Source organism: Heterocephalus glaber, unplaced genomic scaffold (genome assembly GCF_053883595.1).
Source record: "Heterocephalus glaber isolate CG9 unplaced genomic scaffold, H.glaber_assembly_v1.0 deba00001454, whole genome shotgun sequence".
Classification (NCBI taxonomy): Eukaryota; Metazoa; Chordata; class Mammalia; order Rodentia; family Bathyergidae; genus Heterocephalus; species Heterocephalus glaber.
This window is the reverse complement of record NW_028258303.1, coordinates 6,024,047-6,038,985: the sequence shown is the minus strand read 5'-3', so window position 1 is coordinate 6,038,985 and position 14,939 is coordinate 6,024,047. Positions and strand designations below refer to the sequence as shown.

The 14,939-nt window shown below is 34.6% G+C and overlaps 1 protein-coding gene across 5 annotated transcripts in view; it reads left to right on the top strand.

Moving 5' to 3' along the window:
• Nucleotides 1–14,939, top strand: part of Grid2 (glutamate ionotropic receptor delta type subunit 2) — a 1,480,136-nt gene that overhangs the window by 1,233,766 nt on the left and 231,431 nt on the right. The window lies entirely within an intron of this gene.

Genomic DNA, 14,939 nt, shown 5'->3' with positions numbered 1-14,939 from the left:
AGCATTTGTTATTGGTTGATTTCTTGATAGCAGCCATTCTTTCTGGAGTGAGGTGGAATCTCAGCATTGTTTCAATTTGCATTTCTTAAATGACCAGTGATGTTGAACAATTTTTCATATATTTATTTGCCACTTCTACTTTTTCTTCTAAGTGTTTATTCATTTCAGATGCCCATTTTTGGACTGGGTCTTTAAATTTGGGGGAGAGTCTGATTTTTTTTAGTGCTTTATATATTCTAGATAATAGCCCTTTGTCTGAGAAACAGCTGACAAAAATTTTTTCCCACATTTGAGTTGTCTCTTCACCCATTGATGGTTCCTTTTGCTGTGAAAAGCTTTTTAATAAGAGGAGAACCTAGTTGTTGATTCTTTGTAATATTTCCTGTGAGGCAGGGATTTTGTTCAGAAAGTCTTTGCCTACACCAGTGTCTTCAAGAATTCCACTAATTCTGTCTTCAAGCAGATTTAGTGTTTCTATTTTAATATCTAGATCTTTGATCATTTTGATTTTACTTTAGTGCATGGTGAAAAATATGTGTCTAGTTTTAACCTTCACCATGTGAAAAGCCAGTTTTTCCAGCACCATTTATTAAAGAGGCTATCTTTCTTCCAGTGAAAGTATTTGGCTCCTTTATCAAAGATAAGTGGCCAAGTATGTTTTAAGGTTGTTTCAGCATCTTCTAATCTGTTCCATTGATCCTCAGGTCTGTTTTTTGTTGTTGTTGTTTTTGTTATTGTTGTTTGTTTGCTTGTTTGTTTTTTGCTAATACCATGCTGTTTTTATCACTGTAGTTCTACAGCATAATTTCAACTCAGGTATTGTGGTGGCCTTTGCCTTGCCTTTGTGGCCCAGAATTGCTTTTGTTATTCTAGATTTCTTCTGGTTCCAAATGAATTTTAGAATTGCTTTCTCTAATTCTGTGAAATATGCTATTGATATTTTGATCAGAATTGCATTAAATCTGGATAACAGGTTTGGGAGTAGGGCCATTTTCACTATATTGGTTCTTCCTACCCAAAAACAAGGTATATTTTTCCCTTTTCTGATATTCTTTTGATCTCCTTTTTCAGAGTACTGTAGTTTTCCATGTAAAGATCTTTTACTTCCTTCATTAGATTGACTACTAATTTTTCTAATTTCTCTCTCAGTGAGTTTACAGAAATGCTATTGATTTTTGAGTGTTGATTTTGTATCCAGCTATGCTACTGAATTTGGTTATTAAATATAGAAGTCTTTTGGTGGAGTTTTTAGGGATCTTTTATGTGGAGTATCATGTCATCTGCAAATAATGATAATTTAACTTCTTCCTTTCCTATTCTTATTCCCTTTATTTATTTCTCTTGTCTAATTGCTCTGGCTAATGTTTCCAGAATTATATTGAATAATTGTGGTGACAATGGACATCTTTGTCTTGCTTCTGATTTTAGCATGAAAGCTTTAGAGTGCATTCTTTAAATTTTTGTCCATTTGTCTATTCTTTTTCAATACCACACTTTCATGATTACTTTTACCTTATGGTGTATCCTTGAAGTTGGGTAGTGTCAGTCTTCAGCTGTGTTCTTCTTCTTCACTATTGTATTAGATGTTATTTTTATAGAAGATGACCATGCAGGTTATGTAAATTTCCAACCATTGGAAACTAAATAAAACTTGTAAATACATTGAATCATTAAAAAGAAATTGTTAGACTTAAATAAGTATGAATAAGTTTTAAAATATATATCATTAAAAGCATTACTTACATCTCCAATATGTCTAATAGCCTGTCAGATATTTGTAAAAGAACATTATCTCCATTTTTTCCATCCCTTACATTTTCCTAAGTATTCTATATCACAGACCCACCTGTGTCTGTCTCTAAATGGGGTATATCTTGTTGACATGCAATATTGGTTTCTTCTCCTCATTTTTTTTCCTGTTGAACATGTTGTATCAATGTTTTCCCATTTTGGTCCTGAGTTGTGACTGTCAGGAAAGTAAACATTCAGTTTTAAGGACAAAGTAAACATGTTTATCTTTTCTGAATATATCATATACACTGTACCAAAAATAAAGCTTGTCTACCAATTTTAGTGTTAAAATATTTACCACGTATCTTTATTGATTAAAATTATATCTATCAAGAGAAACTTACTGTGAATTGAATGAACCATAACAATAATATATGTTTTAAAATTTTCATTCCAACAAAGCAAACCCATAAATAGAAAGAACAGTGACCATGAAATTGTAGGCTGCTTTTTCTTTATCTTTTAGTGTCTTGATGCATGGATTAGCTCAAATATTTGAAGGAAAATGTGTGCTGAGGAAAATCTTGATTTTGTTGGATTCCTTGAATTTATTTTTATTTGTCAGATTTAGTTTAATTAAATTTATTATTTCTCATGTTTCTTGTAGTATTCAGAAATATTCAGGAATATAGCTAAAATGCTACATTTTAACATTATGACACTGGTTTCAAATTCTTGAAATAAGAAAATAATGAAAGAAAAGATGTTAAATTCACAGTAATTGATGGAAATTTTATGAGGCCTGCCACCACCAAGAAAATAAATCATACTTACATGAAATTTTACAGTGCTAAGTACATACATAAAAATGTACTATGACCCACTACTGTTCTTTCAGAATTTAATATAAAAAAGGGGAAATGTTATAAAGCCACATAGTCAAATCTTGGAAAAAGGTCTTCTACAAATCTATAAATTTGAAACTATTCCATAAGAATTTGTCAAAGTCCAAACTTCTCTGAATTTATGCTAAATGACTCACATTCTTTATGCATTGGGTGAGGGGGGCACAGTGGTGCAAACTGCTAAAAGGTTTACTCAGTAAACTGAATGGTCCTCTTTAGATAAGAAACAACTTGGGTAAGAAATAAAGTTAAGGTTGTAGTGAGTGAACTTTCCAGCAGTCAGCTTAAATACTTGTCAAAAATAGTATGACATTTGGCAAGATAAATTGACAGTAGCATTGACTTGATTGTCTTAACATCTCAACAGCACACAAAAGCTCAAAATCTGCTATTTAATAAGTGGATGGTGCCCCCAGGCTAAAGAATAATGAGTGCTCTCTTTTTGGGCACCTTTTCTTTATTTAACCTGCCATTCAGTACCTTGAGTATCAGAAGCAGACACTACAACTGTCTGGTGTAAAAACACAGCTCTTAGGGGGCAGAGAAGCTCAGCCTGTCCCAGCACCCAGAAGGAAGCTCCCCACCTCCATCCCAGGCTCCTAGGGCAGAGAAGCTGAGCTGGTCCTAGCACCTGGAAGGAAGCTCCCCTGCTGCCATCCCAAGCTCCTAGGGCAGAGAAGGTGAGCCCCGTGGGTGCCAGAAGCACCCCCTCCCATGGAAATGAGAAGACACGTAAACAAGTCTCAAAAATAGACTTCTGGATCATCTACAGCAACCCCAAAGGGAAATGAGATGGAACAATCTGATACTCAACCACCTGGATTCTCTGAACTGGCAACAAAAGAGGATCTGGGAAAAATGAAATCAGAAATAATTACTCAGATAACAGCAAAGATTTTGCTCATGGTGCAAGACATGATTAATAAATCTAGAGAGGACACAGCTAAGAAAAATAGAGGATCTGAGGAACATGATGGAATCCCAACATAGGAAACAAATGGAATCCATAAAACAGATACAGATTTCCAAGAGATTAAAAACTCCATTGAAAGTTTGCACAGCAGAGTGAACCAATGTGAGGATAGAATTTCACATATAGAAGATAAGATTGCAATTAGTGACCAGGAAAAGAAAAACTGCTTTAAAAGTGTAAGGGAACATGAGAAATCAATCCAGCATCTGCTAGACGATGCAAAGAAGAATAACATAAGACTGATTGGAGTCAATGAAGAAAGAGGAGAGAGTGCAGATGACATTAAAAAACTGTTCACACAAGTGATGGCAGAAAACTTCCCAAGGAGGGAAAAAGAACTTGACATACAGATAAGTGAGGCATATAGGACTCCAGCTAACCTTAATAAAAAAAAACTACACATAGGCATATAATAGTTAGGATTCCAGAAATCCAACAGAAGAACAAAATTCTACAAGCAGTGAGAGAAAAGAAAGAAATCACATACAAAGGAAAGCCCATCAGAATCACAGTAGACTTCTCAATGCAAACCCTCAAGGCAAGAAGAGCTTGGAGTGATGTATTTCAAGGCCTAAAGGAAAACAGCCTCCAACCCAGATTGATGTACCCTCCAAAACTATCTTTCAAAACTAATGGAGAAATAAGATACTTTCATGATAAAGAGCACCTCAGGAACATCATGAATACCAAACTGGCACTCCAAAAAATTTTAGACAATACCCTAGGAAAAGACAATGAGGATCACAACCCCAGGAAACTCAGAAGAATGAATCCATTGGGCATGACAAATTAAATGCAAAGGGGGAGAATCCAGCAAAAAGAAAAAGTCATGACAAGGCTTTTAAAACTTTTAACTTCATCTTCCTAATGAGTATATAATTCAATCTTATTATTGTACTGATTAGTATTTTTCTGATTCCAGAGTTGCACACCATTGCTTGTGCTATACTGGCTATTTATCATCTTCTTATGTCTACATTTTAATTGGGTTGTCTATTAATGAGCTCTAAGAATTCTTTATATATTCTGGTCATAGGTTATATGTATTGTAAATATGGTCTGTTTAAGGACTACTTTTCATTTTAATGATGTCATTTAAAGTTCTAAATTTTGATGGAATCTCATTTATCAATTTTTTTCTTTTATACATCATGTTTTTTGTGTCCTAGGTAGTTCTTGCCTACACAGAGTTCATAAATATTTTCCCTTATAATTTCTTCTTAAAGTTTTATACTTTTAGGCTCTCTTATTTAAGTTCATAGATCCCTTCAAGTTATTTTCATGTATGGAAAAAAAGGGTTGAGGTTAAATTTTTATATACGGATACCAGGTGTTCTAGTGCCATTTGCTGAAAATGCTATCTCTTCCTCGGCTCTTGAATTGAGTTTATATTCTATAAAATGCTAATGTTAAATAATCTTTCAAAACTCAGTGAACCATATATGTGTGGTTCTATTTCTAGATTCTCTGTTTTATTCAAATGATCTATATGTCTTTCTTTACACCAACACTGCCTTGATTACTTTAGCTTTAGAAGAAGTCTTAAAATTAGGTACTAAACGTCTTCCAACACTGTGTTTTTGGGTTTTTTTTTTAACTTTTCTAGGTCCTTTGTACTCCTACATAACTGTTAAATTTCAATATCCAATTCCTCATTTATAGCAATTATACACAGACCTGAATTTTTATATATACCTTGTGTTTTCTAATCCTGCTAAATTCAAATACAAGTTCTAGGGGCTCCTAGAGATTTCTTAGTATTTTCTCTGTAGATGATCATTTCATCTACATATAAAGATTTTGTTTCTACCTTGCCAATCCTATCCTAATTGTGTCATTTTATTGCCAGACTATTTTGGTGGGGCCTAGGTTTCAAAGTTTAATGGACAGATAAAGAGTAAGCATATCTGCCCTTGTTCCCCACCTTAAGGAGAAAGCATTGTATCTTCTCCATTTATAGAAGGCATTCTCACTGGAAGTATGGAGTACATGTCTTTAATCTGTTGAGAAGTTTCTGTTCTACTTCTAGGCTGCTGATAGCTTTTACAATGAACAGCTGTAGAATTTAGTCCAATACTTTTCCTCCAACTAGTGACAGGATCATATGGCTTTTTCCTTTCCTCTGTTAAAATGATGACTTTTGGGGGTGGATCTTCCAATGCTGAACCAACACTGCCATCCCTATAACAAAACCACTTTCTACATACTGCCAGATCTGACTTCCAATAGTTTGTTTCGTTAAACAAATTTCTATCTATGTTTATACTTTTTTCTTCTATTATCTTTATCCAGTTTTAGGATTAGCACAATGTTGATTTCCTAAAATGAGAGGAGAAGTGTTCCTTCTTTTTTCTGCTTTAAATGTTTGATATAATTTATCAGTTAAAATGTTTATGAGCCTGCTGTTTTCATATAGGTAGGTTGTCAAGCTAGGAATATACTTTTTTTAATAGGTGCTATTCAAATTTTATATTTCCTCCAGAGTTTGTTACATTAATTTGTATTCCAAGGCACTTCTTAGAAGTTGTCAAATTTATTTCAAAAAAGATTTTTGTAATATGCTTTCTATATCCTTTTAAATTCTGTGAAATCTGTGGTAATGTCTCCTGGATCTTAATATTGTAATTTAAAAAATATATAACTGATATAGTGTAACAAGAAGAAAAGATCTAAAAGAGCAGGGGAATTGTGAGGGGTAGGGGAAGGGAAAAAAGGGAAAGGAAAAAATATGAGAAGAGGAAAAAAAATGGAAACAAGGTCTTTGCAAATAGGGAAGGGTGGAGGGGGTGAAGGGAGGGCAAGGGAAGGGGTAAAAAATAAGAACCAAGGTACTTATGTAAAGGTACAAGATCTCAATGATGAATGTAACTGTATTTTATACTGATAATGTACCAATAAACTTAATGGGAAAAAAATAAAATGTACCAATAAACTTAATAAAAACAAAAAAGAAAATAAAACAAAACAAAAAAGTAAAAATACAGCTCTTAGAAATCAATGTCTTTTTGCATAACAGACAAGAAAGTAGGTGGGAAGGAATGGGATGCTGGGGTAGAGGTGGAAAAGTATTTCTGAAACTGAAACTGAAACAGAGTATTAGGAAAATACAACTCAAAATTGCAAACATGTGCCCGCTGCTTCTTCAATTTACAAGTAAACTAATTTGTAACTGTTCACCTGATGATCTAGATCTTAGAATGGTATAGAAATATCTGTCAAATAGATACTTTACTTTGTTTATTAAAAGTAGAACACATAATTAAAAGCATTTTACAAGTAGAAATGATATATGACTTTTCCAATAAAGGTACATAAAAACTAAGGGGCAATATTGATGAATATAAAATATATTGTACCTTTCTGAAATTCACAACTGATCAGTTCACAGTTGTGTACCAAAGGTGCATACACCAGATCTTTCCATGGTGCATCCAGGATAAGATCTGTCTAGTCTGACAAAGACTATAATAATTTGATTAAGTACTTTATAGTAGGTTATCTCTATAGTGTTATATTCAATTGATCTTGAATTTACAAGAATAGAGACAGAGGTGAAACTGAAGAAATAGTAGGACTTTATACAAATATCTCCTTACTGAAAGATTTTATTTCTTAAAAGATCTCTTGAAAATAACACAATAGCAATGAAGATTATGAATATCTTTAAGAAACGAGTCATTATAATTTTAAAAACCTACCCCAGATAATAAAATTATATAGAATTTAATACATACAGAGATATATATAAGTAAAACTGTGGAAATCTGAATAAGATTGCTGACTTTCATTAATGCAAATATCCTTTCCTTGAGTATTGTCTTATAATATTGCAAAAAGCCACCATTGGAAGAAATTGTACAAACTGTATAGAGTATCTCTGTGTACTACGTTTTACAACTACATTTGAATCTACAGCTATCTTTAAAAGTTACTGTTAAAAATCTGAATTTAATTGACAGCTGTTTAAATTTTCAAGTAGCAAAATATCTTTTCTCACTTGTGATATATAAACAAATGTATCAGATGGAAAACCAAAAGTACTAGATGCAAACCTAATTCTATGATGAATCAATTTCTAACAATATAAATACAGAAATGATGAATACACAAATTATTCTATGAATATTATAATTTGTGTGCAGAAAAATAAGAAAATTTGAAGAAAATAGTTACCACTACTCTCATTGCTGGCTGTCCTCTCTCTCCTTTCTTCTTTGGTATCACTATCCAGGTTTAAGTCTAAGCTTTCTTCACATCTAGAGTCTCAAAGTCTCCAGTCAATTTACCTAAGGGCACTTTTGTGCAACCTCACATTAAGTGCTGCTTCTCACAGCCCTGCTCGTGTTCCTGCCCTTTTCAGGACTGACTAATTTTGATGCACTGTATTAGAGCAAGAAAACCTTGGTTGCTTAGCCAGTAAAGATCCATCCCTTGCTCATCTCAGAGTATACCTAGTGGCAAGGGCTTTGTGCCACACAATCCTTCAGGAAGTCCAACTTTCCTCCAGGTGATTTCTCCTTTCCCTGGAGCATCAGTGCTCTCTCCCATATTCCCACAAACACTGATTGCATCACTAGTGCTAGGGAGGAAAAAGTCAGGAAAACTCCAGCGGTCTAGCAGGGTTGGCACCAAGTCTGGAGATGCTACACGTCCCTTCCAACCATATTGATTTGGCCAGAATTCAGTACCATGGATTTACCTAGGAAGATCAGAAAACATACTTTAGCTCTGTACCTGAAAAAGAAAAAAAGGTACAACACTTTGTAGGGGAAGGCACGCAAATAACAGGTGCAGGCCCATCTACACTGCTTATTGGTTGAACATGTATTATTATTTTTTCTGCTACTGGGAATTGACAACAGGGCCACTCTACCACTGATCCATATCATATCATTTTTTAATTTGAGACAGGCTCTCCCTAAGTTGCCCAGAATGGCCTCAAACACAATCTTCCTGCTTCATTCTCTCGAGTAGCTGGAATGACAGGTGTTTGTCATCATCTCCAGTTAGGCATATATTTTTAATTTGCCATAACTGAATTATATATACCTTCAAATTAAACAGTTTCTCCAGGAATTCACATATAAGGTTTTGATTAATAATATAAAGTGCTAACATGACACATTTTTATGACTTACGACTAGGTCACACCAATCAGCTCTACCTTTGATGTGGACACAGGAGCCTCTGGGCCTTTCTAATAGCTTTTATTTTGTTAACTGATGTATGGTTGCCAATTTTTTCCTGATTTAATTAAATTTTTTACATGAGCCATAAAAAAGTCAGAAAAGCAAATTTATCTCTGTAGGTATCTCTTGCTGAGTTCAACATTTATTGTATATTTCTTAAGTTCTCCAGTGTGTAGGCAGTCAACTCACAACAAATTTTAAAATAAAATAAACTCATATACTGGATGTGTATCTTAAAGAAAATGCCAGAAATAGCACCCATTGCCCAGGGTCCTCAGGCCTGCCAGTTTCCTCTGGACTCTGTGTTGCCCCTCAGATGGGTGTGGCTAACAGTAGATGACATTGATGACTCCTACAGGATCATGGTTTATTCAACCTGCTCCTCATTTTCTGCAGTGGGAATGCTGAAAGAATAAGCTTAGGTCTTGGTGGAATGGATTTAAAACGACCTACAGTAGCCCTGGTCTATGGCCTGGACACAGAAGTCTCAGAGCACTTCTCTTATTTCAGACTTCCATAGGACAGCCCACTTTTCCCCAGTGGTTTGTCTCTAATGCTTGAGTAGTAGACACCAAGGATAACATGGCAGAGGCTTATGTGCCTGGGCTCCAGAGCCAGACTGCCTGCATTCAAATCTTGGTTTTGCCATTCATTAGCTATGTGTCTCAGGTAAGTTATTTAACATATATTCTCAATTTCCTCTTTTGAAAGATGAAAATATATTAATACCCACTTCAGAGAGGCTGTGAACTTTAATGAGTTACTATTAGTGTATTTGCTGAATATGTGTTTATTGATGAAGTTGTGGCTCTTTGTGGATTTACTTTATTTTAACCACTCAGAAAACAGAGGGGGTAACTAATGTACACCCAACTGCTTTGACCTACTTTGAGGAAATATCCTGCTGCCTGGACCTACTAACCAGAACAGTTTCTCTTGTAAATTGTGATGCATTTGAAATAAAATATAGCTACTACCTAATATTGGATTTTTTAATAATCCAATAAAACATTTTGGGAAAAATTTTACTCAAAATTTAGTATCACAAATAAGGACCATGTGCAGATATTCATAACAGTTTTATAAAATGGAAATAACCCAAATACTCATCAAAGATTGGAAAAGCAAATTATGGTCCTTCCCAGAATAACGTAATTCTACTTAACACTGGAGGGAGCAGCTAATTTATCATGCAATACGCAACATTATAGATGACCCTCAAAATCAGTTAACTAAGTTGAAGAAGCTTAGACTCAAAAGGATACATGCTCTATGATTCCATTTCTATTGCATGTTCTAGAAAAGTAAAACCACAGGAACAACTCAGAAGTTACCAGGGACTAGGGGAGACATTGATGGCAAGACGATGAAGAGATTTTTGAAGGTGCTCTATACCTTGGTTGAGGTTGTGATTATATGATGGTATACACTTTTCAAAATTTATCAAATTATGTGATTGTGTAAGATGATTTTTATTTTAGATAAGTTATATATTAATAAACCTGACTTTCAAAAAATTTAATATATGCTTTATAGTTTTTATCTCAATGTTAAAGTTTAGATAAAAACATACTTTTTAAAATATCTCCAAAAGCATCCTCCCTTCCCAGGTGTTGTGGGGTCTGATCTGCAGGGCAGGGGATCTCTGAAGCTGTCCAGAATCACCCTATGTATCCCTTCTTTCCCTTCCCTGGAGACAGACTGAGTCAAAATGCAGAGGTGTGGGGCAGGAGTTAGTGTGTTAATGACTCCTTGGGCCATGCCAAGCAGGATTAAAAATTTTCAACTTCCTACCCAAAGATGCCTTCTGACCTCGGATGAAAGTTACATCCTAAGTTCAAAAATATTAAAATGTTTTTAAAAAGTAGTCTTTATTTGTAACCATGAATGTATATATCTTAAAATTCTCATACCAGAGGAAAAGCAGAATAATTCCCAACTCTAATGAAAATCCTGAAGTAAAACAGTATGACAATAAGACAGTAAGAAAGATAATGTAAGAGATGCACGTGTTGTGTTGGGAAAGGAAAGCCATAAACCCAACAGATACTCGTTCATGCATTTGGGACTCACTTCCCAGATCGCTGATGGGAATTTTGCCCGTAGCTCACAGTCACCTCCTCAGTCCTAGAAAACCAGCCTCTGGCCAAGGTCACTGCCACATCCTCAGCCTTGTTGGTAGATTTTGGAGGTAGTCCTAACCAACTACTTGAGCAGAGAAGGTGTGTTTGGAATTTAACTGTTTTATAGGCTGTGACTTGCCTCTGGAAATTAGCTTTTACTATGTTTCATTATACTGATTTATGGCAGTGACAAGAGACTAGCATTCATAGAAATTAACTCATTTACTTATTAAATCTCTTATTTATTCAAGGGGCTTGCTGAAGTACAAAAAACATGAGCCTAACAGTCAGACAGAAATAAATTTCATCTCAGCTCTGTCCTGCCTGTGTGCTTTGGGACAATTTTCCTCCTCCAGTTCCTTGACTAGAAAGTAGGAATTATAATAATCCTGTAGGAATTATCTTCATGAAAACCAGCTGAGTCAATGAATACCTAAGGTGCTGCTCATTATTATATTTTATTATAAACATTTAAACATTTATCAAGAGTCACATGTGTGTCACTGCAGTCCCTAGGAAGAGGAGTACACATCTTTAAAATAAGACTTCTTCCTCTTGTGGAGTTCCATGATTCCCAAGGAGAATGGTAGTGCCTCTCTAGGAATTATTTAGCTGAATGGGGATATTTTTGGTTGCTAAACAATGATGGTGATAATGTTTGATGCCCAGGGATTCTAACCTCTGCAATTCCTTAGAGAGCCTGCGGGAAAAAATTGTCTTACCCAAAATGTCAATAGCATCCTGATTGAGCAACAGTGTAGGAAAGGAGGCTGACAAAGAAATCAACTATTAAGTACAAAGAAAGTAAAATAAATGTTAGAATAGATACATGCAGTAAGAACATTATCAATATCATCACCATCATCATAACAAGATGATAATCTTTTTAAGGCAATTTGTATCATTTACTTTAATCCTTTAATCCATCAGGAGGGCATTATATATTAGTGCTTTGCAAACTTAAATATGTATAAAATGCAGTGGAATTCTTCAAGTGAAGATTCTGATGGAATTGTTTTAAAGAACTCATCAGCAGATCATACTGAATAGTACATTCTACATGGGTGTTCTCTGCCCCGCCCCAACCTGAGACATCTGTTACTATTTTTCTGCTTCCTGCCATTACTTCTCACCCACCCAAGATTTGCTTCTAAGATGTGTACCTGTGACTTCCTTGGGGAGACACAGAGATTGCTAGAACTGTCTTGCCAAATCCCGTGTGAAGTCGGAAGTGCAGGGAATACAGATTGCTTTAGAGTCCACTTGAGTTAGTGAGGGACAGAGGTCCTAGAGCATGAGAGCCCGATTGCTTTGGAAAGTCAGGATGAATGCTAAGGAATCTCCCTTCAGGAAGGAGATGAGGCCGCTCTCTTCAAAACAGACATTGCCTAAAATCACACCCTTACTTTCCTTTACCCCTTTTCTAGCCCACATTTATTACTCACTTCCCGGTTTCTCCTGGAAGTGTTTTTCTAATAAGTCACTTGTACCGAAACCTTATCATATCCTCAGTTCTTCTCTTGTCCACAGCTCACACCTCTTCAAGTGACCTTCCAAATCTACCCATTTATCACCAAACAGTGCTACCTTGGGTCACAGCTGCCATCATTTCATCTGGACGCAGGCAATTGTTAATTTCTCCAATCTATTTTCCACGTTTTTTGAGTGATCTTTGTAAAATGTAAACCAGATTATCTCACTCTCCTGCATAAAAATCTTACATGATTGTCTTTTATTTTTAGAATAAACTCCAAACAGGTGACTAAATCTGTAATTGCCTACATGATCAGGTCTCTGGCTCCTTCTTCAGTGACATCCCCTAGCACACACTAACTTGCCAGTTTTACTTTAAGCATTCTTTGTTTCTTTCTTGTGTATCTCACCTGGAAGACTTTGCTCTTGCTCTTCTCTCACTGAACTATCCTCTCAGATCCTCATTCATCTCAGGCCAACTGTCGCTTCTTCAAGGAAACCCTCTCTGACTACCCAATCCCATACCCACCACCTTATATTTGTGATTATATGACACTTATTTATTTATTTGCTTATTTGTTGTTACTTATTTACTGACATTTTCTCAAGGTCACTGGAATGTAAATCCTTGAGCCCAGATACTTTATTTAAATTGTATCATAGATGGCTATGTACCTGGCCCATAATAAATGCTCAAATGCTGCTTTAGTATTTATTAGATAAATGAAATATGATTTCTTATTCAAGAGATAAAGTAGGGCTCCAAATATTAAGTAACTTTTTAAGGTCATTCAAGGACACACAGGACTGAATCTTACCTTGTTTCCCTGTATTGGTGAAGCTTGTTCTGCTCCTGAACTCTGATCTGTTTCAGCCTCACCAAGCCTCAGTGAGGGGCCCCATAACCTTTCCTGTCAGAGGCCATTGGACACTTGAGTGGATTCTCTTAGGTCGCTAAGATTAGAGAAGAAGAAAAAATAGTAAAGCTAAGTAAAACAATTGGCAGGAAATGGAAATAAAAGAGGTGTAACAAAGTTGGTCAAGAAGCTGTCAAGGAAAGTGACTCGTTTGACAGATATTATCCATTTATTGTAATAAGTATTTATTAAGTGATATGAAAGACTATGCTGTGGACAAGTTTAAAAACAAGTAGAAAAATTTAGATAAAAATATTTTTGGTTTAAATACATAAGATATATCCAAAAAAGTACAAAGAAATTATGAGAGTTTAAAGAAGAGATCAAAAGGACTACAGAGGAAGTCAAAGAATATTGGTTGAATATGAATTATAATACAATGAAAATTAAAGTCTAAGATGAGTATATCACATTAAATTTATAATTACAGATATCTCATGGTTTCTTGTGGTTGTTCTTTTTGGTCGTCTGAGACATGTTCATTTTGTTCATTGTATATAGTGGAACAACAAGTAAATTAGCCCTGAATTCCTATAATTTCATGTTTACATATATTTAAGGAATGCTGAATGAGGGAAATGAAATATTAAAGAAAACAATATCTCTTCCTTTTGCCTTTCTTTTATTCATACATTCATCCTCTCTCTCTCTCTATTCATTTATGTTTCCATTCTTTTCATAGCCATTTACAAAGCAACAAAGAAACACAGAAAGAATGATCTTGTCAATCAGGATAAGCTTATTTGAAGAATTTTAAATTTTAAATATAATTTACATCATTTTTATGGGCATTATTATATAAATTAGATAAGAACATATTATACCTATTTTTTTTTGAGAGAGAGTTGTAGGTTTCTTAACTGAAAGCTAACCTCCATTTGTGTAGTCTCATTTTACATTAAACTGAGCATGGGCACATATTTTAGAAATAGTATAGAAAGTCTGTAATTGAAAAATTCATGAGGGTTCAGGTTATTCAGACTAGAAAATCTGAACAGCGCATCATCTGTAATAAAATTTTCTTATAAACCTATTAAAGAAGAAATGTTTAAGTTGAAAAATCCTTGTTTTTACAACCAGTGTTTATGAAAAATGCAGTGAATGGTAATACATATCTCAATATGAAAAGGTGTAAAATGAAAAGTAAAAGACAATTTTAATGAAATTTTAAAACAATGAGTCAGTCTGAAGTATAATGGAGAAAATATAATGTATGCTTAAAATTTTTAAATTATTACAGCGAGGTGCATTGCTATAAATCCCACTAAAAATACCCCCCTTTACTTTGAACACAATTTATCCTATCATCCTTGCCATTTTCTGAAGCAGTTCTGGAAGTCCTCTATTATGAAGGTCTTTAGTTACACTTGTATGGCTGCCTCTGTGTCCCGAATAGATTCAAATGGATTCAAAATGTTTGTCTTTCATGGTCATTTTGATTTTGGAGAAGAGCCAGAAGTCACATAGTGCCATATCTGGTGAATAATATGAACAAAGAGATTCTGTAATTTTTTATAAGCCTGCCTTTCTTTTGGATGTTGCTCAGTAGCAGCATTTACTATATTTTTAATTATACCTTGTAAAGACACAAGAGGATGTTTCAGTCATTTTCCTTTCTCTAGTATACA